The sequence below is a fragment of the Molossus molossus genome, unplaced genomic scaffold (assembly GCF_014108415.1).
Source record: "Molossus molossus isolate mMolMol1 unplaced genomic scaffold, mMolMol1.p scaffold_m16_p_2, whole genome shotgun sequence".
NCBI classification, from domain to species: Eukaryota; Metazoa; Chordata; class Mammalia; order Chiroptera; family Molossidae; genus Molossus; species Molossus molossus.
The window spans coordinates 41,879,841-41,906,846 of record NW_023425355.1 but is presented as its reverse complement, the minus strand read 5'-3'; the positions used below and the strand labels follow the sequence as shown (position 1 = coordinate 41,906,846).

The window sequence follows — 27,006 nt, the reverse complement described above, 5'->3', positions numbered from 1 at the left end:
TCAATAGCATTCTTATTCACCAATAAAGGTCTCACACAGAGAAACTGAAAAAAAAAAAAAAAATCCCACTTAACACTGTGGTAAAAAAAAAAAAAAAAAAAAAAGAAAAGAAAAATTGAGATACCTAAGAATAGACTTAACCAAAGAAGTAAAAGACCTATTTGCAGAAAACTACAGGACATTAAAATAAAAATAGAGGAAGAAATAAAAAAGTGGGAGCACATACCTTGTTCATGAGTTGGAAGAGTTAACATCATTAAAATGTTTATACTACCCAAAGCAATCTATAGATTCAATGCAATCCTCATCAAAATACCAAAGACATATTTCACAGAACTAGAACAAATAATTTAAAAATTCATATAGAACCAAAAAAGACCTCAAATAACCACAGCAATCATAAAAAAGGACAAAATAGGTAGAATCACAATACTGGATATCAGGTTATACTACAAAGCTACTGTAATCAAAACAGCCTGGTACTGGTACAAGAACAGGCATATAGATCAATGGAACAGAACAGAGAACCCAGAAATGGACCCAAGGCAATATGCTCAATTAATATTTGACAAAGGTGGCAAGAGCATACAGTGGAGTAAAGACAGCCTCTTAAATAAATTGTGTTGGGAAAATTGGACAGCTTTATGCAAAAAATGAAACTAGATCATCAACTTATACCATACACAAGAATAAAGTCAAAATGAATAAAAGACTTAAATGTGACCAATGAATTTATTAAAATCCTAGAATTAAATGTCAGCAACAAAATTTCAGACATCATATGCAGCAGAATTTTTACTGACATATCACCCAAGGCAACAGAAACAAAGGACAAAATGAACACGTGGGACTACATCAAACTGAAAAGCTTTTGCACAGCAAAAGAAACAACCATCAAAATGGAAAGACTACCCACTGTACGGGAGAGGAAAATTGCCAATGATACATCAGATAAGGGGTTAATTGCCAAAACATATAGTGTCATCATACAACTCAACAAAATCAAGACAAAGAACCCAATTAAAAAATGAGCCAAATACATAAATAGATACCTCTCCAAAAAGAACATGCAAATGGCCAAGAGACTTATGAAAAAATGCTCAACGTCACTAATCATCAGAGAGATGCAAATTAAAACAACTTGAGGTATCACTTCACCCCTGCCTTCAGGATGGTTATCATCAACAAATCATCAAGCAACAAGTGATGGTGAGGGTGTGGAGAAAAGGGGACTCTAGTACACTGCTGGTGGGAATGCAGACTGGTACAGCCACTATGGAAAACAGCATGGTGTTTCCTTAAAAAATTAAATATTGAATTGCCAGTTTGACTCAGTGATTTCACATCTAGGAATATATACTAAGAATTCTGAAACACCAATCAGAAAGAATATATGTACCCCTACGTTTTCATAGCAGCACTATTTACAATCACTAACATCTGGAAACAGCCCAAGTCTTCATCAGTAGATGAGTGGATAAAAAAGTGGTGGTACATATTTACAATGGAATACTATGCAGCTGTAAGAAAGAAAAATACCTTATCCTCTGAAACAACATGGAGGGACTTCAAGAGTTTAAAGCTAAGTGAAATAAGGCAATCAGAGAAAAATAAATATCACATGATGTCACTCGTTTGTGAAATATAATGAACAAAATCAGCTGATGAGCAAAACATGAAATAGGAATAAGACTGACAAATCTCAGAGGAAGGGGAGCGGGGACTGATGAGATGTACCAAAGAACTTATATGCATGTATGCATAACCAATGTACATAGCAACAATGCTAGAATCCAAAAACATGAGGATAGTGTAGGTGCCTCTGGGATAAGTTTAAGTGTGCCAACATTTGTATCATAGAGATGCCAGAATTAGAAGAGAGAGAACAAGAAATTGAAAACCTATTTGAAAAAATAATGACAGAAAATGTCCCTAACTTGGTGAAGGAAACAGACATACAAGTCCAGGAAGCACAGAGAGTCCCAAACAAGAGGAACCCAAAGAGGTCCACACCAAGAAACAGCATCATGAATTTGCCAAAGGTTAAAGACAAAGAGAGAATCTTAAATGCAGCAAGAGAAATGTAGTTCATTACATACAACACAGCTCCCATAAGACTGTCAGCTGATTTCTCAAAAAAAAACTTTGCAGGCCAGAAAGAAAAGGCAAGAGATATTCAAGGTGATGAAAACAAGGACCTACAAGTAAGATTACTCTATCCTGCAAAGCTATCCTTTAGAATTGATGGCTATATCAAGAGTTTCTCAGAGAAGCAAAAGCTAAAGGAATTCATCACCACCAAATCAGTATTATATGAAATGTTGAAGGGTCTTCTTGAAGGAGAAGAAGAACAAAAATATGAACAATAAAATGGCAATTAATACATATCTATCAGCAATTGAATCTACAAACAAAATGAGCAAGCAGAACAGAAATAAACTCATAGATACAGAGAACTTTTTGTTGCTTGCCAGGTAGGACGGTGCTGAGGAAATGGGTGAAAATGATCAAGGAATTAAGAAGTACAAATTGGCCCAGCCAGTGTGGCTCAGTGGTTGAGCATCGACCCATGCATCAAGAGGTTGCCGGTTCAATTCCAGGTCAGTACACAGGCCCAGTATGTGGGCCTGATCCCCAGTTGGGAGCATGCAGGAGGTGGCCAGTCAATGTTCTCTCTGAGAGATGTTTCTATCTCTCTCTCCCTCTCCCTCCCTCTCTCTCTAAAATCAATAATGGAAATAAAATTTAAAAAAAAGTAAAAATTGGTTGTTAGACTGATGAACCTCAAAGGAAGAGAGGAGGGAGGGCGGCATAAGATAAACCAATGAACTTTTATGCATATATCCATAACTAATGGACACAGTCAATAGTGTGAGGAAGGCAGGAGGGGGGCCTGTTTGGGGAGGAGGGGTCAATGAAGAAAAAAAGGGGAGACGTGTAATACATTCAACCATAAAGATGAGTTAAAAAATAAAAAATTAAATAAAAACAAAAGGAAAAAAAGTGTGATCAAAGAAGATGCAGTCAGAGATATTAAAATATAGGGAAAAAGTATCAGATTCATTGAGGTATGTTAGGTTGTCAGCTATTATTAATGAAAAATATAATGTTATTCTTCTGGATTTTGTGAGGTTTGTGTTACTTGTCATATTTTAAATATTTGCAATTTATGATTTCTAATTTAAATAAATATTCACTTTTATTTCTGTTCTTTAAAAAAAAAAAAAAAAAAAAGCTGTGGTACATTTACACAGTAGACTACTACTTGGCCATAAAAAAAATAAGAAATTCTTGCCCTTTGTAACAGCGTGGAGGGACCTGGAAAGTATTATGCTATATGAAATAAGCCATTCTGATAAAGATATGTACCATATAATTTCACTTATATGTCGAATCTAATGAAAAAAAAATGAAGTAATGGGCAAAATAGAAACAGACTCATAGAGTACAAACTGACATCTGTCAGAGGGGAGTTAGGTTGTGGGTCTGAGTGAATGAGTTGAAGGGATTACACAAACAAAAAACTCATAGACACAGACAACAGTATGGTTTTTATAGAGGTAATGGGGGTTGGGGAAAGGTAGAAGATGGTATGGGGGAATAAATGGTGATGAAAAAAGATTTTACTTGGGGTGGCAAACACACTATACAATATACAGATGATGTATTATCATATTGTACACATTAAACCTATATACTTTTATTAACCAATGTCACCCCAATAAATTCAATTAAAAATTGGCAGAGAACCAGAATAGACACTTCTCCAAAGAGGGCCTACAGATGGTTAACAGACATATGAAAAGATGCTTAACATCACAAATCATTGGAGAAATACTAATTAAAACCATAATGAGATATCACCTCACACCTGTCAGAATAGCTATCATCAATAAATCAACAAACAAGTGTTGACAAGGATGTGGAAAAAAAGGGAATCCTCATGCACTGTTGGTGAGAATGCAGATTGATACAGCCACTATTGAAATGAGTGTGGAGTTTACTCAAAAGATTAAAAATGGATCTGCCTTATGACCTAGTAATTCTACTTCTTGGAATTTATCTGAAGAACCAAAAACACTAATTCGAAGGAATATATGCACTCTTACTTTACAATGGAGAATTATTTACAATAGTCAAAGTATGGAAGCAACACAAGTGCCCATCAATAGATGAGAGGATAAAAAGATGTGTCACATATATACAATGGAATATTACTAGAACATAGAAAAAAATGAAACCTTACCATTTGCAACAGCATGGATGGACCAAGTGTGTATTATGCTCATTGAAATAAGTCAGTCAGAGAAAGCCAAATACCATATGATTTTACTTATATGTGGAGTCTAAAGAACAAAATAAATGAACAAGCAAAATTGAAAGAGACTGAAACATACAGAAAGAGATCTGGTGGTTGACAATTTGGCAGTGTTCAGGCACTGGGTGAAAGAGGCAAAAGAACTAAAAAGCACAAATTGCTGGTTACAGAGTAGTTACAGGGATGTGAAGCACAGGCAATATACTCAATCATATTGTGATAACTATGTATGGTGCCAGGTGGGATACCAGAAATATTGAGGGGAACACTATGTATATGATTGTCTAACCACGAAGCTATATACCCAAAGCCAATACATAATAACATTTTTAAAAATAGAATAAAAGAGAAAAACAGGATATGTAATTATTAATTGAATGAAAAATAACATTGTCTTATTAGGGAAGTAACCGTCATTCACTGCTCTAGGAATGTAAACTGGTACAGCCACTATGAAAAACAGTATGGTAGCTTCTCAAAATATTAAAAATAGAGTTACCATATGATCCAGCAAAGCTCTTCTGGATATCTACTTGAAAATTTTGAAAATATGATTGGCAAAGATAGATGCACCCCTATGTTTATTACAGTATCATTCATGGTGACCAAGACATAGAAACAACCAAAGTATCCTTTGATAGATGATTAGATAAGGAAGCTGTGATACATATACATAATAAAATATTACTCAGCCATAAAAAAGATTAAATACTGCCATTTGCAACAACATTAATAAATCTTGAGAATAACATGCTAAGAGAAATAAGTCACATTGAGAAAATCAAGAACCGTATGATTTCACTCGTATGAACAATATAAAACAGAAAGCAACAAATTAACACATAAGAAAAACATATAAAAACTCATAGACACAAACAACAGTATGGTGGCTACCAGAGAGAAGTGGTGGGTAGTTAAGAATAAAGGGGGTTAAATATATGATGATAGAAGATTTGATTTTAGGTGGTGGGCACATAATGCAATATACAGATCATGTATCATAGAATTGTACACTTGAAACCTATATAATTTTATTAACCATTGTCATTCCAATAAATTAAAAAAAAAATAAGATAAAACTAAAGTAGAGGAAAGTAGTAACTTGTAATCTGGAGATCTAGTAACCAGAGTCAAATAATTCTAAATCTTTAGGTTGTTCAAGAAAAGCCTAGATTTTGTTCTTCAGTTTGTTTAGTTCATTATATTCCACAAATAAGTGAGATCATGTGATATTTGTCTTTCTCTGCTTGGCTTGTTTTGCTTAGCATAATACTCTCCAGGTCCTTCCATGTTATCTCAAAGGATAAGAAATCTTTCTTTCTTATAGCTACATAGTATTCCATTGTGTATATGTACCCCAGCTCTTTTATCCACTCATCTATTGATGGACCCAAAGAAAAAGAAGTAGGGAACAGACTGACAAACCTCAGAAGACGGGGTAGTGGGGAGGAAGAGATAAATCACAGAACTTATATGCATGTATGCATAACCAATGGACATAGACAGCAAACCTGGGGATGGGTCCGGAGGATGGAGAGGAGGGTGTCAATGGGGGAAAAAGAAGAAACATCTGTAACAAAAATAAATTGGTAAAAATAAATTTTAAAAAGAGAGAATCCTAGAAATAGTGATTAACTTTAGATTACATTAAGTATGCATCTTAAATTTTAATGATAACCACTCAAAGAATGGAATTAGTGTGAGTTTCCTTTTATATTGTTAGAAGAAGCATGAAAAAATGTATAAAGAAAATGATAAATTTCTGGCTGTCTGGTTATGAGGCTGGGAGTTAAAGGACTGGAAAAATCATAGACAAAGAGGTCTGGAATAGAAGCATATGAACATATAGGATTATGCACTAAATGTAAGGATTTCTTGTATTGCATTAATGTTCAGAAGAATGTATCCACTATAGAAGAGGCATTGGACAAACAAACAGAGAAAATAACTCAGCCAGGTATAATTAGCCTTCCTTTGTTGTTCACCACCATCAAAATTGTACAATGGGCATATGAACAGAGTGGCCAGAGTGGCAAGGACAGAATCTGCATGGACTTTTTAGGTTCCACTTTTTAAGGCCAGTTAAGCTAGTGCTGAATATGAATTGCTAACCTGTCAGCAACAGAGACCAATACTGAACTCCTGCCATGATCCTACATCTCAAGGAGACCAGCCAGCTACTTTGTAGAAAGTCATTTACAGTGGGTCCTATCTATCCAAGAAAGTCCATGGTTTGTCCTCACAAAAATGATGTATATCTAACCCAGGTATATATTTTCCTTTCCTGTCTGAAATCCTAAGCTAAAACTACCGTCCAGAGGCTCAAGAAAGGCCCAGTCCACAGACATGGGATCCTATACAGTATAGCATCTGAGATGTGACCAAGGTATATACTTCAAAACAAAGGAGGTGCAGGAATGATCCCATGACCATGGTATCCACAGTTGGTATCACATACTGCACTGTCCAGAAGCAACTGGCTTCATAGAACATTGAAATAGCCTTTTAAAGTCACAGCTAAAGCAAAAGCTTGGATGTGATGCTCTGCAAAGGAGTATCATCCTCCAAGAATCAGTAAAATGTACAGAGACCTCTATATGGCATCATGTCCAGAAGAGAAAGATTATATGAGTCCAGGAACCAAGGGGTTGAAGCTATCTCTTCCCATCACTTCCAGTGAGGAGGACTTTGAGCTTTTCAGCTTCACATTTCCAGGTTCTTCGTGATTAAAAATCCTGGTCCCCAAAGGGAGTTCTTGTCACTGAACACTTTTTTTTTTTTTTTCACTTTTTTGAAACAGCTATGTTGAAATATAATTGACATACATTAAACTTCATATGTTTAAAGTGTGCAATTTGAGAAGTTTTGATATACCCATACAAGCATAAAACCTTCACTCCAATCGAGTTAATGAACATATCTACCTCCCTCGATTGTTTCCTTGTGTCCCTTGGCAATCTCTCTCTTTTGTCCCTCCTAACATTCCCCAACAAGTAACCATTAATCTGTATTCTACCACTATAAATTTGTTTTCATTTTCTGTGATTTCATATAAATAAAATCATACAGTATGACTCTTTATTTTTGCTTTATTCATTCAGCAAATTAGAGATTCATTCATGTCACAAACTGTGGTGAATGTACCAGGGTTTGCTCATCCATTCCTCTGTAGATAAACATTTGAGTTGTTTTCAGTTTTTGAAAATTATAAGTAAAGCTGCTATGAACATGCATGTGCAAGTAATTGTAGGGGAATATGCTTTAAATTCTCTTATGTAAATACCTATGAGTAAAATGGCTGGTATTTAGGTGTAAATTTAACTTTTAAGAGAGTGGCAAACTGTTTTCTTATGTGGCTATACAATTTTATGTTCTCATCAGCAGTGTACAAAGTACCAGTTCTTCCATGTCCTTGCCCAAACTTGGTATGGTGAATCTTTTTAAATTTAGCCATTCTAATTTGTATGTGGTGGTATCTCACTATGGTTTTAACATACATTTCATTAATGATTAATGATACTGAGTATTTTTTCATGTGCTTATTTCGTATCGATTTATCTTCTTTGGTAAAATTCCTACTCAAGTCTTCTGCCCATTTTATTATTAGGTTATTTGTACTTTTTTTAGTTGAGTTTTAGTTCTTTATATATTCTGGATAAAAGTTCCTTGTCAGATATGATTTTCAAATATTTTCTCTCCATCTATGGATTGTTTCTTAATTCTCTTAGCAGTGTCTTATGAATACTTATGGAGAAATTTCTAATTTTAGTGAGTACAGTTTATTACTTTTTTTCCTTTTTATGGGTTGTGCTTTTGTTGCATCTAATATAGAGGTGAGGAAACCTTATCTCTAATGGACCAGATAGTAAATAGTTTAGGCTTGTAGACAATATAGTACTCTCTGTCTCAACTATCCCATGCTGTCTTTATAGCATAAGACCAGCCATAGACAATGCATAATAAATAGGCAAGGATAGATTTAGATAAATCTTTATTTATAAAAACAGATGGTGGGCTGCTCTGGCTGGTTTGGCTCCATGGTTGGAGTGTTGACCCATGGACCAAAGAGTTTCAGGTTTGATTCCCAATCAAGGACACATACCTCAGTTTCATGGTTCAATCCCTGACCCCGGTCGGGGTTGTACAGGAGGCAGCCAATTTTTGTGTCTCTCTCACCTTTCTCTCTCTCTCAAATCAATTTAAAAAAACATATTTTGGGGCAAGGATTAAAAGACTCTCCTTTTCCCAGTGACTGAATTAATATAGCATCATTGTTGAAAATTACTTTTTTACACATATGTATGAGACTATTTCTGGACTATTTATTTTGTTCCACTGAACTATTTGGGTATCTTCCCAACAATACCACAATCTTGACTATTAAAGTTTTTTATGAAACTTGAAAAATAGATAATGTTAGTCTTCCATCTTGTGTTTTTTTTGTTGTTGTTGTTTTTCTTATAAAAGTTGTTTTGGTTACTTTACGTCCTATGCATTACTATACTAATTTTAGAATCAATTAGTTAATTTATACAGAAAAAGCCTGCTGAGATTTTGATAAGCTTTGAGTTGAATCTATAGATCAATTTTTGGAGAAATGAGATATTAATAATTTTGAGTTCTTGTACCGATAAATTCTGGCCACCAAGAAATGTGCTGCCTAAATCTTTAGCTTCATGAAGCTTAGTGGAGAACAGCTTCAGCTGTGGCTTTTCTGAATCCACCACAAAATATTGTAAAGGCCATAATCTTCCCATGCTCCACCTAACAACAATTTAGGCATGGTAAGAAAACATATGCAGGCCTATTCCTGTAAGACAGGGTCTTCTCTAATGGGAACATTTGTGTCAAAGAACACCCATCAATGTGGCCAAAACTTTCTTAGAACAGCACCACAGTCTGAAATTCTTCCTACTTATACCTTTCCTTCCTCCCTCCCTTCCTTCCTTCCTTCCTTCCTTCCTTCCTTCCTTCCTTCCTTCCTTCCTTCCTTCCTTCCTTCCTTTCGTTCATTCTTCTTCCTTCCCTTTCTTTGCATGCTCCTTTGCACTGTATAAAGATGCCGCCTGCCTACAGATTGCTTCTCTTTGTCTTAAATAGGCATTTTACCTAATGAATCCCTTATATGTCTAAAACTGTCTTAGCACCTGCTTCTTGAAGAATCTGAAATAATGTGTGATGAAGATTTGTGGTTTGTACTGCTGTAGTCAGAGCTGCATGATGCTTTGGACTCTAGAGAGGGGAGAAATTGAGCATCAGAATCACTTTAGTAGTAGAAAAAGACTAAGTTGTCAAATCCTTCTACTCATGTGGTATGAATGCAACAGATTGTTGCATAACAAAGTTTCATTTCAGAATAGTGCTCAGAATCCATTTTCTTTCTTTTCTATCTGAAACAATTTATTGTTCCCAAGAAATTCACAAATTCATGGAACATGTTTGCTGAGGAATATTTTGCATTATTAAACAGTTCATATTATTCCTAAAGGTATATATACATCTGTCCAGGCATGAATTGGGTAAAACATAATACCAATTATTTTCTTTGGTTAAATAATGCTTGTCAAACCAAAAATATGTGAATAATCTTATTTTATATAAATATTTAATAAAGTTTATATTTTTAGAAAATTAAATAAAATATATAAACTTTATAGCATTTTGATTTAAAAGTTTGATTTTAATTCTGCTCATTTTTATTAATTTATCGTATGAGAAAAACAACTTTAAAACAAGAAAAATAGCCCTAGTGGGTTGCTCAGTTAGTGGGTGTATCATCCTGTATACCAAAGGTTGTGGTTTGATTCTTAGTCAGGGCACATTCTTAGGTTACAGGTTTGACCTCCAGATGGGGCAAATATGGGAGGCAACCTATTGATGTTTCTCTCTCACACTGATGTTTCTCTCTCCCCCTTCCTCTCTCTCTAAAATCAAATTTAAAAATTGTAATGAAAGATAATTTTATTTTTAATTTATTTTAACTTACAATTTATATAAATTATACTCAAATTTTGAAGACTTTGAAAACATTTTACTTATAATCCTTCAAATCAGAATACAAATAGAATACAGATTATGCAAAAATCTTGATTATAAACAACCTATTAGTGATCATTCTTCAATGAAATAAGAAAAATAATTAATGGAACAAATATATACTAATTTATGAATTATGTATGTATTTATTTTATATTCCCAGGTACACCACCAGACCATAAACAAAAAGTCAAGTATGTAAAATAATAACTTAATTCAGTAGTTCTTGGCATTTTACTAACTTTCAGCATATTAAAACCACAGTTGTACATATATGATTTGATTTTATTAGTAAGAAGTTATATTAGTTAAGCTGAGAGAAAATATTTCACTTAAACTTTTGTTAGCTCTAAATACAACTTTTCAATATATAGAAATATGATACACATGCTTCTGTTGGCATGCTTGCTCTAGTGCCTACAATTTGGGGGGATAGACCTGACTTTCAGTTTGAGTGTAAGTGTGGAAGGATCAAGTAGAGGTCTTGTTAGGAGCTCCTAGAGCTAGGACCTCCTCTTCAGTCCCTGATGAAGATGAGACAGAGAGATAAAATAACAGGAGCACAGAGAGCTCAAGGGCTCCCTTTCCATTCATACCTGTAATACTTTGGAGACCAGGAGAAAGGTGGACCAGATAGATATTCAGCTTTAAAAAAGCTAAGTTATGTCCTGGATGGTTTTGCTCAGTGGTTAGAGCGTGGGCCTGTGGTCCAGAGAGACCCGGGTTCAGTTCCTGCTAAGGGCACGTACTTTGGTTGCAGTTTGTCCCTGGCCCTGGTTGGGTCGTGCGGGTGGCAACCACTCAATGTGTCCCTTTCACGTCGATGTTTCTCTCTCTCTCTCTCCCCCTCCCACTCTGTCTGAACAAAATATGGAAAAATGTCCTCGGGTGAAATTTTTTTTTAAAAAAAAAGCTAAGTTATCCTAGGTTTTATCATCTTCTTTCCAGGACCAGAAGAGCTCTACCCTATTTCCTAATTTCACACTGAATTTACTCTCTGCTCTTCAACATATGCAATGTATTTGGGTCTTTTATTCCACATAAATCAAATTTTCAGTGACTTCTGACTTCCTAAACCTGGAATGCTGTTATGCCTGTGGTTTCACCACTAAGTATGTCTCTAGTCTAATTCTTATCCACAGAGTAGTTTATCTTTTTGAACATAATTTTATATTTTTATTATCATCATTTGTGTCTCAAATAGGGGACAGAGAAGATAAGACATAAACTCATCATGCATTTGTTTCCTACAACATTTTTACTAGTATTTAAAGACAGATCATTGTCTTTACCAGTAAAATACATTTATTTGTGTTCACATTTTTTCCTTTGTGGTTTTTTGGTTCATAGTTCTTATACACTTTTATTGGGGTGTTATGATGTGTGTATTTTTTAATTTTCATGGATCTACAAAAGTTCTTTACTTATTACATGCATTGCCCCATTGTCTATAATGTATTTGTAAAAAGTTTACCTTAGATTGTCATTTGCCATTAAATTTTCTGTTTTTTCTTTTTTGGTACGTGCCCCTAGTGGAAACTGAACCTGGGACTCTCTGGTCCGCAGGCCGACACTCCAACTGCTGAGCCAAACTAGCCAGGGCCATTAAATTTTCTTTATTGTTCATTTATATGAGCAAATTTATCAACTGTATGCATTTAAAATAGTAAGTATTCAAATTACAATATTTTTTTATAATTATTATCTAAATGTATACTTTATAAATTCAATATATTCTATTGTCCTACAATGGCCATGTATTTTCTCTTAACAGTCTCTTGTGAATGTTGATTTCTGTTTTTTTATTTTTATTTTTTTTGATGATTTATCACCTCACACCTGTCAGAATGGCCACCATCAACAAATCATCAAACAAGAAGTGCTGGCGAGGGTGTGGAGAAAAGGGGACTCTAGTACACTGCTGGTGGGAATGCAGACTGGTGCAGCCACTATGGAAAACAATATGGTGTTACCTCAAAAAATTAAAAATTGAACTTCCATTTGACCCAGGGATCCCACTTCTAGGAATATACCCTAAGAAGCCTAAAACACCAATCAGAAAGAATATATGTACCCCCCATGTTCATAGCAGCACTATTTACAGTAGCTAAGATCTGGAAATAGCCCAAGTGTTCATTAGTAGACAAATAGATAAAAAAGCTGTGGTACATGTACACAATGGAGTGCTATGCAGCTATAAGAAAGAAAGATCTCTTATCTTTTGAGACGACATGGAGAGACCTGGAAAGTGTCATCCTAAGCGAAATAAGCCAAACAGAAAGAGACAAGTATCATATGATCTCACTTATTTGTGGAATATAATGAGCATAACAGTCTGAGGAATGGGGTAGTCCCAGAGATGTACAGACTGACAATCCCCAGAAGAGGGGGTGGTGGGGGAGAGATAAACCACAGAACTTATATGCATGTGTGCATGAACAATGGTCAGGGACAACAAAGCTGGGGAGAGGGCGCAAAGGGAAAGGGAGTGGGGAATCAGTTGTGGATAAAGGAGAAACATCTGTAACAAAAATAAATTAATTAATCAAAGAAAAAATAAATAAGTAAATAAGGTTTTTGATGCCTGCATTCCCTTTAAATAGTGTCAATAACCTAAAATTTAAAAAAAATATATCAATTTCTATCAATAGTGTATGCTCAAAGGCTGAATAATGTAGCTACATTATTCTGATTCTCTACTTTATGACTGATGGAATTTTACATGAAAAAAGACATTTTACAAAACAGCTAGAAATATTAAACTCCCACAGCTCATTAATAATTATTTTTTTTGTTTCTTCATGACAAACCTAAAGTTGTCAGAATCCAATGGCAATATACATTAAAAGTATAAATCACATTACTGTGAATTCAATTTGCACATATCTTTACTAGAGAAAGACACTAATCATAACTTATTGAATAAAATACTGTAGCCTGAATCATTAGTATTTAATCCTTTTAATGCCAAGAATGTAGTAATGCTCTGAATTGTCAAGAAAATGCTCTCCCCATGTAAGAGTTAGTACATACCTGTTAGCTTCATCCCATGTGGATTCATCACTAAAAATAAACCATGTTAATTAGATCATTCAGTGTCCCTTATCAGATTGTTTAATTCTCAACTGTATTATCATATGTACTGTCAACATTAGAAACATTCAAACCTGTGAGGAATTTTTGTGAATTTATTTGAGCCAAAACTGTTGATAATTTCTGGGAAGCAAAACTTCAATCAATTGAAATAATGCTCCAGAGAATGGTAGTTTTGCACCTTATTTTATATATTACAATAACAAAAGACATGTAATGAAATCAATTGGTGGTAGATTAGGAAGGCGGGAGAAAGCAAAGTGGGGAAATCTCTGGGACTGAATAAAAAGTAAAATGATAGACACATACACCTTTTAAATAGGTGGGTACAGGATAGTTAACAGTCAACAATTAACTCAATAAAAATGAGGAGATTCGTGGTCTCCGCAGAGTGGTGCTTGTGCTTTGAAGGTTTCAGAAAGAGAAAAATTACTTTGACATTCCAAAGATATGTTATTGTAGATGCAAAAAGACAATAGACAGGCTTAGTTAAGGTAAAGATTGACCTTTGTCAGGGAAGATGCCAGCCTAAGACATTACTTCCTATCATAACCTTTTAGTTAAAAAGTTTTCATTTCAGACTTTCCTTTGTGGTTACCTTAGGTCTTTAAGTTTGCAAGGTTGCCATGCAGGCCTTACCTGAGCTCGTCAGGTTATCATGTTGCCACTTTTTGTCTACACTACCATTCAAAATTTTCTTCATTCGGTTCCCAGGTTTTCCTTCTGTCTCATGGCATATAATTAAAGAAGCACTAGATTTAGAATTAAAAAATCAAGCATTGGAATACAAACTATAAATTTCCAGCTGTGGAACTTTAGTTTTTTGAGCACTAGTGTTACCATTATCATCATAATTAGATAGTTTATTAATACAGTAATGGAAAGAGAACAAAGGTGAGGCCAGATATTATAAGCCTGGTCATCTGGGCAGCTTTACCAGGAAGCTACAGCTTTATGCTTCCCAGGAAACCACTAGTCCATTCCCTGCAGATAATTGAGAGAAGGGATAGAACAAAGGGGAAGATGGGAGCATATTCTATGAGGTTGGGGCAACATAGGAAATGTGCTTGCCTGTCAGTCTAGCCTGGGAAACAAAGGATTGGTTAGGGAATCGACCCCATCAGAAATATGCAAAATCATGGAAAGTTCCTGGTTAAAATCCCGAGACAAAGAGTTCCCTCTCCCCTTTTCTTTCTTGCTCCATGACCCACAATCACCCTTGAGTTTTCCTATTCTCTCTCCATAGATATGTGACTTTAAGCAGAAGCATGGGCCATGGCCATGCAGATACGACATGCAATGGACAGAATTAAATTTTAAGCTGCCCAGATGCTGGGCTGGACTGTACTTTAATATGGAGCAGAATTATGGGCAGTGACCTTAATTCTGGCCCTGCTAAACAAAAGATTGGACTTCTTCCATGGCAAGACAGACAAAGATGAGGACTTTGAAAGGAACCTCATTAGTTTTACATCACTAATAAAGATTTCCACTAAACCTCATTCTCCCATAGGGGCTTCAGAAAATTATTTTCTTCATAGCACCCCAAGAACTATACTTCCACTGATAAAACTAATATCATCACAAAGCTGTTATTATAACTACATGAGAATGCATATGCAAAAACACCCTACCACACAGTGACTAATTACTAAATGGTGTTGAATCCAAATCTGAATTAACACATTGACTTTGGAAAGGTATCATGATTCAGTCCTAAGCTCTTTATTTTTTTCCTCCTTATATTCATTCTTTCCATTTAATACTTCTTCTTCAAAGTCTAACTGGCACCTATCAGAATCTTTCCTTTATGGCCCCCAGCAGAGTGGTCCACCTTTACTACAGGGCCAATTTACACCAAAATAAACCTGCATTTGTTCATAAGTTGCTTTCATTTTTTTTTTTCTTACCAAATTTTCATTGTATTTTTTTTTAATTGTTGAAAGTATTACAGATGTCCCCCTTTTATTCCCCAATTGACCCTTTCTTCCCTGCTTCCACCCCCTTCCTTCTTTCCACAAACTAATGTCATTGTCCATTGGTTGTGCATATATGCATATAAGTTATTTGGTTTATCTCTTTTCATCCCCCACCCCCATCACTCTTAGGTTTGCCAGTCTGTTCCCTACTTTCAAGTCTCTGAATATATATTGATCAACAGCTTATTTTGTTCATGTTATTACATTAATAAGTGAGATCATTTGATACTTGTTTTTATCTGACTGGCTTATTTTGCTCAGCATAATACTCTCTAGGTCCCTTCATGTTGTCTCAAAGGGTTAGGATCTTTCTTTCTTATAGTTGCATAGTATTCCATTATGTATATATATCACTGCATTTTTATCCACTCATCTACTGATGTGCACTTGGATTGTTTTTAGATCTTAGCTGCATCAATGAAACAAAACAAGGAACCCAGAAATCAATCCAAGAAAATATGAAAAATTAATATTTGACAATGGAGGCAAGAGCATACAATGGAGAAAAGAGAGTGTCTTCAATAAATACTGTTTGGAAAATTGGACAAGTACATGCAAAAAATGAAACTAGACCACTAAATTACACCTTACACAAGAATAAACTCAAATTAGACAAAAGACTTAAATGTAATTCATGAAATTATAAAAATCCTGGAAGAAAATACAGGCCGCAAAATCTCAGACATCACACATAGAATTCTCATTGATACATAACCTAGGACAGGAGAAACAAAGGAAAAAAATGAATAAGTGGGACTACATCAAACTAAAAATCTTCTGCACAGCAAAAGAAACCTGCATCAAAAGGAAAAGGGAGGAGGAGAAATGGCAGCAGAGTGAATGGAAGCTACGCAGACTATCTCCAAGGACCAAACTAGAATTACAACTGAAGTAAAGACAAAATGTCAGAAAAAAAAGCAACATAAAAGCAGCTGAAGGAGACTATATAACCAAGGACAAAAGAAACGGGACACTGAATCGAGCCTGGTAGGTCTGTGGAGATGCAAGAGGGTGGGCTGGGAGCCCATAGACAGCATCTGTTTAGCTGTGAGCAGTTCCCTCGGGATTAAAATCCCAAACTGCTCCACAGCACAGAGGGCCAGGACAGAGCACTAAATTAGCATCAGCCACTCACTTTGGGATCTGGCAGAGGTAGGGCTGGCTGGACTGGAACTATGTGGGGACACTCAGGATTTGGAGGGTGCTCAGAGTTTTTGCTGAGTTGTGGCCATGCAGGACAGTGGCCATCTTTCTCCTTCCCAGAACTCTGGAGAGAAGCAGCAGCCCCTCCCTTGGAGAAATAACATCAACCAGCTGGACCAGAGAAATGAAAATTGAGGCTCATTAACAACCAGCATCAGCCCCACACTCTCGAAATCTTCCTATGCTGAACACCTGAGGCAGTTTTTCATTCAGCTGAGGGCTACAACTCAAGGCTCATTCATCAAATAACTGAAACTAACAGCCTCCAGGAAAAAAGTTAGAGAGTACTTGACCTTTTCTGGGCATGCAATTCTACCCGGGAAAGTAAGACTTGACAGTGGTGTTGAACATGGGTCCTCCTACATTCATCCAAATTCAATAGAGGGAGCCACAAAAGCAAAACACCAACATCCACAGAAAACATTTGGCAGCCTCCAAAACCCACTGAGATTGCCAAAATGGTGAAACAAAGAAACAAATCCCAAATGAAAGAACAAGACAACTCTAGTGAAGATGAATCAAATGAAATGCACCAAAGCATTTTATCAGACATAGAGTTCAGAGCCATGATATTGAGGAAGCTCAACAGCATGAGTAAAAACATCAACACCATGAGTAAAGATATGAAAAAATTGAAAACAAAACAAGTGGAAATGACAAATGACATAGCAAAAATAAAAATTAAAAATTAAAAAAAAAAAAAAACACATTGGAAGAAATAACCATAAGACTAGAAGAAGTTGAAAACCAGATCAGTGAATTATATAATAGGGTAGAAAAAATCACCCAATCACAAAACCAAAAAGAAAAACAATTAAAAAACATAAAGACAGCTTAAGAGAACTGTGGGACAAGGGGAAACATAACAAAATTTGCATCATAAGAGTTCCAGAAGAAGAAGACATTGAGCAAGGGTTAGAGAATATATTTGAAGAAACAGTGAGAGAAAACTTTCCTAACTTGGGGATGGAAGAAGGCATTCTAGTTCAAGAAGCCCAGAGAGCCCCAAGTAAGAAGAACTCAAACAGACCCACAACAAGACACAGAGTAATTAAAACACCAAAAATTAAAGGCAAAGAGAGAATCCTAAAGGCAGCAAGAGAGAAGCAACAGATTACCTACAAAGGAACCCCCATAAAGCCATAAGCTGACTTCTCAACAAAAACAATACAGGCCAGAATGAAAAGGTATAAAGTAATCAAGATCATGAAAAACAAACACCTGAATCCAAGACTATTCTATCGAGCAAGGCTATCATTCAAAATACAAGGTGAAATAAATAGCTTCTCAGACAAAATGAAAAAAGTTTAAGGGAATATATTAGCAACAAACCAGCACTGCAAAAAATGTTAAAAGGACTGCTGCAATTAGTAGAAATAGAAAGAAAAATATAACCACAATAAACCAAAATGGCAACACATAAGTACCAATCAGTAATGGCCTTAAATGTAAATTGACTGAATGTCCTGATCAAAAGACAAAGAGTAGCTGATTGGATAAGGAAGCATGACTCATATATATATGTTGTTTACAAGAGACCCACCTCACAACAAAAGACTCACATAGATTGAAAGTGAAAGGATAAAATAAAACCTTTCTAGAAAAAAAAAGAAAAAAAAAAAAAGTTGGGGTAGCAATACTCATATCTGATAAAAATATATTTAAAAATGAAGGTCATAACTAGAGACAAAGAATGCCACTACATAATATTGAAAGGCTCTATCCAACAGGAAGACATAACCTTGGTAATCATATATGCACCCAATATAGGAACAACAAAATACATTACAAATCTTCTGGAGGAATTTAAAAAAAAAAAGGACAACAATACAATCATAGCAGGGGACTTGTACAACCTGCTGACATCCCTGGATAGGTCCTCTAGACAAAAAAAAAAAAAAAAAAAAATTAACAAGGAAACAGAGACTCTAAATGAAGGACCAGAGCAAATAGATTTAATAAATATCTACAAAGAATTATACCCCAAAACTGAAGAATTCACATTCTTCTCAAGTGCACATAGGACATTCTCAAAGATAGACCACATGTTAGGACACCAACTAAGTCTCCACAAGTTCATAAAGAATAAAATCATATCAAGCATCTTCTCAGAACACAATGGCATGAAACTAAAAATCAATTACAACAAGAACATGTGAAGACATTTGACCTCATGGAGGCTAAATAGCATGTTATTAAACAATAAAGGGGTTACGAAAGAGATCAAGGAAGAAATTAAAAACTTCCTGAAAACCAATAAAAATGAACACACAACAACACAAAATCTATGGGATGCAGTGGAAGCAGTGTTGAGAGGAAATTTCATAGCACTACAGGCCGACCTCAAGAAACAAAATATTTCTAATAGACTAACTTAAAGAACAAGAAAGCAAACAGAAAGAAAACCCCAGAGCAAGCAGAAGAAAGAAAATAATGAAGATCAGAGCAGAAATAAACAACATAGAGAACCCCCAAAAAATTTTTAAAAAGCTCATTTTTCAAAAAGATAAACAAGATTGGTGGACCCTTTGCTAGACTCACCAAGAAACAAAGAGAGAGAACCCAAATACACAAAATCAGAAATAAAAGAAAAGTAACAACTGACACCACAGAAATACAAAGGATCAGTAACAAATACTATGAACAGTTATACGGCACCAAATTCGACAATCTAAGCAAAATGGACCAATTTCTAGAAACACGTAGTCTCCCAAAACTAGACTGGGAAGAGATAGAAAACTTGAACAGACTAATAACAATGAAAAAAAAAAAAAAATGAAGATGTAATCAAGACTCTTCCAGCAAACAAAAGTCTTGGCCTGGATGGTTTCACGGGAGAGTTTTACAGAACATTCAAAAAAGAAACAACACCCATTCTCCTTAAATTATTCCAAAAAATTCAAGAAGAAGGAAGACTCCCAAACTCATTTTATAAGGCAAACATAATTCTAATTCCAAAACCAGAAAAAGACACTACAAAGAAAGAAAACTACAGGCCATTATTCCTGGTGAACAAAGATGCAAAATCATGAACAAAATATTTGCAAATCGGATCCAGCAACACATTGAAAAAATTATTCACCGTGACCGAGTGGGATTCACCCCAGTGATGCAAGGCTGGTACAATATTTGCAAATCAATAAATGTGATACTCCACATAAACAAAATAAAAGATAAAAACCATATGATCATAACAATAGATGCTGAAAAAGCATTTGACAAAATCTAGCACCCATCTGATAAAAGTGCTCAGCAATAAGGAAATAGAGTTATCATATCTCAACATAATAAAGGGCATTATGAAAAACGTACAGCCAACATCATACTCAATGGGCAAAAGCTAAAAGCATTTTCCTTAAAAAAAATAAAAAAAAAGAACAAGACAGGGATGTCCACTTTCACCACTCTTATTTAACATAGTATTAAAAGTCTTAGCCACAGCAATCAGAAATGACAAAAAAATAAAGGGGATCCAAATTGGAAAGGAGAAAGGGAAACTTATTATTTGCAGATGACATGATAATATACATAGAAAACCCTAAAGACTCCATAAAAAATCTGCTGGATTAATAAACAAATTCAGCGGGGTAGTAGGATACAACATCAACAGCATTCTTATATACCAATAATGAACTTACAGAAAGAGAAACTAATAAAGCAATCCTATTTACAATTACAGCAAAAAAAAAAAAAAGTAAGACACCTAGGAACAAACTTAACCAAAGAAGTAAAGGACCTATTTGCAGAAAACTGCAGGACAGTGAGAAAAGAAATAGAGGAAGATATTAAAATGTGGAAGAACATACCTTGTTCATTGATTGGAAGAGTTAACATCATCAAAATGTCTATACTACCCAAAGCAATCTATAGATTCAATTCAATCCCCATCAACATACCAAAGACATATTTCACAGAAGTAGAACAAATAATTCAAAATTTCATATGAAACCAAAAAAGACCCCGAATAGCCACAGCAATCTTGAAAAAGGACAAAATGGGTAGGGGATCACAATACCAGATATCAGGTTATACTACAAAGCTGGTGTAATCAAAACAACCTGGTACTGGCACAAGAACAAGCATATAGATCAATGAATAGAACAGAGAACCCAGAAATTTACCCAAAACATTGTGTTCAATTTATATTTGACAAAGGTGGTAAGAGCATTCAGTGGAGTCAAGACAGCCTCTTTAATAAATAGTTTGGGGGAAATGGGACAGCTACATGCAAAGAAATGAAACTAAAACATCAACTTAAAGAATACACAAGAATAAACTCAAAAATGATAAAAGACTTAAATATGACTCCTGAATCCATAAAAATCCTAGAAGAACATATAGGAAACAAAATTTAAGACATCATATGCAGGAGAATTTTCACTGATACTCACCTAAGGCAACAAAAACAAACAAACAAAATAAATAAACACATGGGAGTACATCAATTTAAAAACTTCTGCACAGCAAAAGAAACCACCATCAAATTGGAAAGGGAACCCACTATTTGGGAGATCATAATCGCCAATGATGCATCAGATAAAAGGTTAATTTCCAAAATATATAGAATGCTTATACAACTCAACAAAAGAAAGACAAAAACCAATTAAACAATAGGTAGAGGACCCAAATAGATACCTCTCCATAAAGGACATAAAGGAAGATGGAGGGAGGCAGTACTGGAGGAAGGGTGAGTATGTGAGGGTGAGCGAGTATGTGATAAAGTGTGAGTGGACATGAAGGTGGACGACCAAACCCGAGCAGTGCAGAGAAAGGGAGCAGAAGGTTCCCGTGCTGTGGATGGGAGCAGCCAGCTACCAGGGTAAGTGGCTCTTCAGGGCACTTCTTCCTGCGCTATGGGGAAGTCTCATCATTTTGGAAGATTCCAGGTCATTCCTGGGAGGAGGCAGTGGGAGATGCTAGTGCCCAGCAACCTGAGCCTACCAGCACACCTGGCACCATAGGACCAGTGGAAACTGTGTCAACACAGACCAGTGCAGAGTAGTGGAGCTCCCAAGGTGCTGGTCGCAGAAGCCACAGACAGCTGGGAGCCCAGCACCATCCCCATAGTCGCAGCCCAATCAGAGTGGAGGTATACCCCCAGCAACAGAGCCTGGGGAGCAGACATCCATACCCAGGCAACAGAAGCACAGACCAGCAGTTTAGACCCATCACCAAAATCTGTAGCAAAAACTGAGCAGGAGTTGAGCCCCATGGGGCAGCAGCACTCTCCAGCCACCAGCAGTTGGACCTGGGGTTCCACAGAGGACTGTGAGGGCCAGTAGCTCACAAGATTACTGGGAAGCTGGAGCCCCAGAGAGACTGGTGCAATCCAGCTGCCATCCCACGAGAACTGCAGGGTGTAGCACCAGAGAGGCCTGCGTGACCCAGCAGCACACAGATAGGATAAGAGGATGTGAAAAAGGCACGTAGTGAATAGACGCCACACAGAAGATCTCCCAGAACCAAACAGGAATTACAACTAAAATAAAGACAATTCCTCAGAAAAAAAAAAAAAAAAAAGCAAGAGAAAAGCAGCAGGACAGGACCATATAACCAGGGAAACTAGTAGAATCTGCAAAGGCACAAGAGGGTGGCGAACTGGAAGCCCACAGACAGTAGAAGTTTTAGCTGTGAGCATTGCCCTTTGGGAAAAAAGACACAACCTGCTCCACAGCCCAGAGAGCCTGGACAGAGCACTAAAATAGCCACAGCCACTCACCTGGGGACTTTGGAAGAGGGAGGAAAGACTCGGCTGAAAGTCTGTGGGGACACCCAGGATATGGAGGGCACTCAGAGCTTTTACTGAGTTGTGGCCACAAAGGATGGTGGCCAGTGTGTTCCTTCCCCGAGCTGTGGGGAAAAGCAGCAGCCCACACCCCTCGGAGACTCAGTTTTTCCCAGGTAAGGAAAAAAATAAAAATTGAGGATCATTAACAACCAGCATCTATCCAATCCTCTGGAAATCCTCTTAGGCAGAACACTATGAAAACATTCCAATGCACTGATTAACTGAGACTACTAGCCACCAGGAAAAAGCTAGAGGATAACTGAACCTTTTCTGGGCTTGCAAATCTACCCAGGAAAGTAAGATTGGACAGTGGTGTTTAATGGGGATCAACCCAGGCTCATCTAAACCCAGTAGAGGGAGCCACAAACAGCAGAACACCAACACCCACAGGGAAAATCTGGCAGGATCCAAAACCCACTGAGAGAGCAAAAATGGTGAAACAAAGAAACAAATTCCAAATGAAAGAATAAGATAACTCTATCGAGGATGAGATCAATGAAATGCAGCTAAGCAAATTATCAGAAGTAGAGTTCAGAGCCACGATCTTGAGGAAGCTCAACAGCATGAGTAAGAACATCAGCAACATGAGTAAAGATATAGAAACATTGAAAACCAACCAAGTGCAAATGAAGAATAAAATAGCAGAAATTAACAAATTTGAAGGACTAAACAGCAGAGTAGAGGAAGCTGAGGACCACATCAGTGAATTAGAAGACAAGGTAGAAAAAAAATCAACCAATCAGAAAACCAAAATAAAAAATATATATATTAAAAAACAGGAAGACAGCTTAAGAGAACTGTGAGAAAACTGAAAAAGTAATAACATTTGCATCATCAGAGTCCCAAAAGAGGAAGAAAATGGTCAGGTTAGAGAATATATTTGAAGAAATAATGAGAGAATACTTTCCTAACTTGGTGAAGAAAGAGGCATTCAAGTTCAAAAAACACACAGAGCCCCAATTAAGAAGAACCCAAACAGGTCCACACCAAGACACATAGTAATCAAAATGCCAAAAATTAAAGACAAAGAGAGAATGCTAAAGGCAGCAAGAGATAACCAACACATTACCTAGAAAGGAAACCCCATAAGGCTCTCAGCTGACTTCTCAACAGAAACACTACATGCCAGAAGGGAGTGGTGTGAAGTAATCAACATCATGAAAAACAAGGGTCTGAATCCAAGACTACTTTATCCAGCAAGACTATCATTCAAAATAGAAGGTCAAATAAAAAGCTTTCCAGACACACACACAAAAAAAGGCTAAGGGAATATATTAACACCAAATGAGTTCTGCAAGATATGCTACAAGGACTGCTGTAATTAGTAGAAAAGATAGGAAGAAAAATAGAACCACAGTAAACAAAAATGGCAATAAATAACTACATATCAATTATCAAATTAAATGTGAATGGTTTGAATGCTCCGTTAAAAAGACACAGAGTAGCTGACTGAATAAGAAAGCATGACTCACATATATGTTGTTTACAATAGACCCACCTCACAGAAAAAAAAAACTCACATAGGTGGAAAGTGAAGCAATAGAAAAAAGTATTTCAAGCAAACGGAAAGCAAAATAAAGCTGAGGTATCAATATTACAATCTGATAACATAGTTTCAAAATTAAGACTATAGCAAGAGACAAAACAGGCCACTACATAATATTGAAAGAATCTATCCAACAGGATATTATAACCTTGGTAAACATATATGCACCCCATATAGGAGCAGCAACATATATTAAAATTGTTTTAGAGGACTTCAAAGGAGAAATCAACAGCAGTAAAATCATAATAGGGGACTTCAACACCTCACTGACATCACTGGATAGATCTTCTAAACAAAAAAATTAACAAGAAAACACAGACTCTAAATGAAGAGCTAAATCAAATAGATTTAATAGATATCTACAGAGAATTAAACCCCAAACTGCAGAATTCACATTCTTCTCAAGTGCACATGGGACATTCTCAATGATAGATCACATAATAGAACACAAACAAATTCTCTACATGTTCAAGAAGATTGAAATCAAATCAAGAATCTTCTCACATCACAATAGCATTCCACTAGAAATCAACTGCAACACGAACATGCAAAGACATTTGAAAACATGGAGGCTAAATAGCAAGATATTCAACAATGAATGGGTTACCATGGAGATCAAGGAAGAAATTAAAAACTTCCTGGAAACCAAAGAAAATGAACACACAACACAAAATCTATGGGATGCAGCCAAAGCAGTTCTGAGAGGGAAATTCATAGCACAACAGGCCTACCTCAAGAAACAGAAAAAATTTCTAATAGACTATTTAACCTCATAAATTAAAAAACTAGAGAGCAAACAAACAAACAAAAAAAACATCAGGTAGAAGGAATGAAATAGTAAAGATCAGAGCAGAAATAAAAGACATGGAGACCAAAATAACAATCCAAAGATCAATGAAACAAAAGCTGGTTCTTGGAAAATTTTTACAACATTGATGGACCCTTAGCTAGACTCACCAAGAAACAAGAGAGAGAATCCAAATACACAAAATCACAATTGAAAGAAAATAAATAATGACTGACACCACAATAATACAAAGGATTGTTAACAAATGTTATGAAAAATTATATAGCAAGAAATTAGAAAATCTAAGAAAAATGGACAAATTTCCAGAATCACATACTCTCCCAAAACTGAACCAGGAAGAGATAGAAAACTTAAACAGTCAATAACAACAGAAGAAATTGAAGATGTAATCAGGACTCTCCCAGTAAACAAAAGCCCAGGCCCAGATGTCTTCATCGGGGAGTTTTACTGAACATTCAAAGAAGAACTAACACCCATTCTCCTAAAAACTATCTCAAAAAATTCAAGAAGGACGACTTCCAAACTCATTTTATGAAGCCAGCATAATTCTAATTCCAAATCCAAAAAAAAAAACAACAACAACAAAAAAACAACACTACAAAGAAAGAAAACTACAGGCCAATTTCCCTGATGAACATAGCTGTCAAAATCCTGAACAAAATACTAGCAAATCAGATCCAGCAATACACCAAAAAAATTATCCACCATGACCAAGTGGGATTCATCCCAGGGATGCAAGGCTGGTACAATATTCGGAAATCAATAAACGTGATACACCACATAAATAAAATGAAGAATAAAAACCATATAATCATATCAATAGATGCCAAAAAATTCTTGGACAAAATCCAGCATCCATTTCTCATAAAAGTACTCAGCAATGTGGGAATAGAGGGATCATATCTCAACATAATAAGGGCCCTATATGAAAGACCTACAGCCAACATCATACTCAATGGGCAAAAAGTAAAAGCATTTCCTTTAAGAACAGGAAAAGACAAGGATGCCCACTTTTGCCACTCTTATTTAGCATAACACTGGGAGTCTTTGCTACAGCAATCATACAGGAAGAAAAAATAAAAGGGATCTAAAGTGGAAAGGAGGAAGTGAAACTGTAATTATTTGCAAAAGACATGATACAATATGTAGAAAACCCCAAGGACTCCATCAAAAATTTACCACACTTAATAAATGAATTTGGCAAAGTAGCAGGATACAAATTAATGTCCAGAAATCGATGGCATTCTTATACACCAATGATGAACTCATAGAAAGAGAAACTAAGAAAACAATCTCATTTACCATTGGGGCAAAAAAAATTAAGATACCGAGGAATAACTTAACCAAAGAAATAAAGGACCTATTCGCAGAAAACTACAGGTCATTGAAAAAGGAAATAGAGGAAGATATAAAAAAGTGGAAGCACATACCCTGTTCTTGGATTGAGAGAATTAACATCATTAAAATGTCCATATTACCCAAAGCAATCTATAGATTCTATGCAATCCCCATCAAAATACCAATGGCATACTTCACAGAATTAGAACAATTACTTCAAAAGTTTATATGGAACCAAAAAAGACCTCAAATAGCCACAGCAATCTTGAAAGGAAGAACAATGTTGGAGGGATCACATTACCAGATTTCAGGAAATAATATAAAGCCACCATAATCAAAACAACCTGGTACTGGCACAAGAACAGGCATATAGATCAGTGGAACAGAATAGAGAACCTTGAAATGAACCCAAGGCAATATGCTCAATTAATATTTGACAAAGGTGACAAGAGAATACAGTGGAGTAAGGACAGCCTCTTTAATAAATGGTGCTGGGAAATTGGACAGCTACTTGCAGAAAAATGAAACTAGATCATCAACTTACACCCTACACACGAATAAACTCAAAATGGATAAAAGACTTAAATGTGACTCATGAATCCATAAAAATCCTAGAATAAATTGTAGGAAACAAAATTTCAGAAATCATATGCAGCAGAATTTTCACTGACACATTACCTAAGGCAATAGAAACAAAGGAGAAAATGAACACATGGGACTACATCAAACTCAAATGCTTCTGCACAGCGAAAGATACAATCATCATAACGGAAAGGATACCCAGTGTGTGGGAGAGCATAATTGCCAATGATATATCAGATAAGGGTTATTTTTCAATATAAATAGAGTGCTCATACAACTCTACAAAAGGAAGACAAAGAACCCAATTAAAAAATG

At 35.8% G+C, this 27,006-nt stretch overlaps 1 pseudogene; it reads right to left on the bottom strand.

Annotated features, from left to right (window-relative positions):
• The window catches only part of LOC118635275, a 72,629-nt pseudogene extending 63,554 nt beyond the window's left edge, over positions 1-9,075 (bottom strand).
• Between the last annotated feature and the right edge of the window lie 17,931 nt (positions 9,076-27,006).